Source organism: Octopus bimaculoides, chromosome 11 (assembly GCF_001194135.2).
Source record: "Octopus bimaculoides isolate UCB-OBI-ISO-001 chromosome 11, ASM119413v2, whole genome shotgun sequence".
In the NCBI taxonomy this organism is placed as follows: Eukaryota; Metazoa; Mollusca; class Cephalopoda; order Octopoda; family Octopodidae; genus Octopus; species Octopus bimaculoides.
Genome location: NC_068991.1, coordinates 47,371,908 through 47,372,327, shown reverse-complemented (window position 1 = coordinate 47,372,327; position 420 = coordinate 47,371,908).

Genomic DNA, 420 nt, shown 5'->3' with positions numbered 1-420 from the left:
AATATTTTACCTGATCAAATGATTATTAATTCAATTACACTGTTGCTCCAGATCTGCACTAATTGAGCAGATTTATGGTGCAAGATATTTGAGTCATGATCATTCCAACTTTTTCTCAGACACAGATATCCAAAACTATATTATTCAAAGTCTCCTTTTCCAAGATGGCAGGCTGTAATCTGAAGGAGATTTGGCTGCTATTTCTATCTAGTTAAACAATCACAAAGAGGCTTCCTCATTTACTTGAATTAACTGAGTAAATCAATTGATTGACAGAATCAATAAAACATCAAAAAAAAAAAGCCTTGCAATATTTGATTGTAACCCTTTATCTTTTGATTTGGAATATTGCCAAAGTCAACTTTACTTTTCATCTCTCTAAGGTCAATAGAAAAAAAGATATTAGTCAAGTACTAGGGG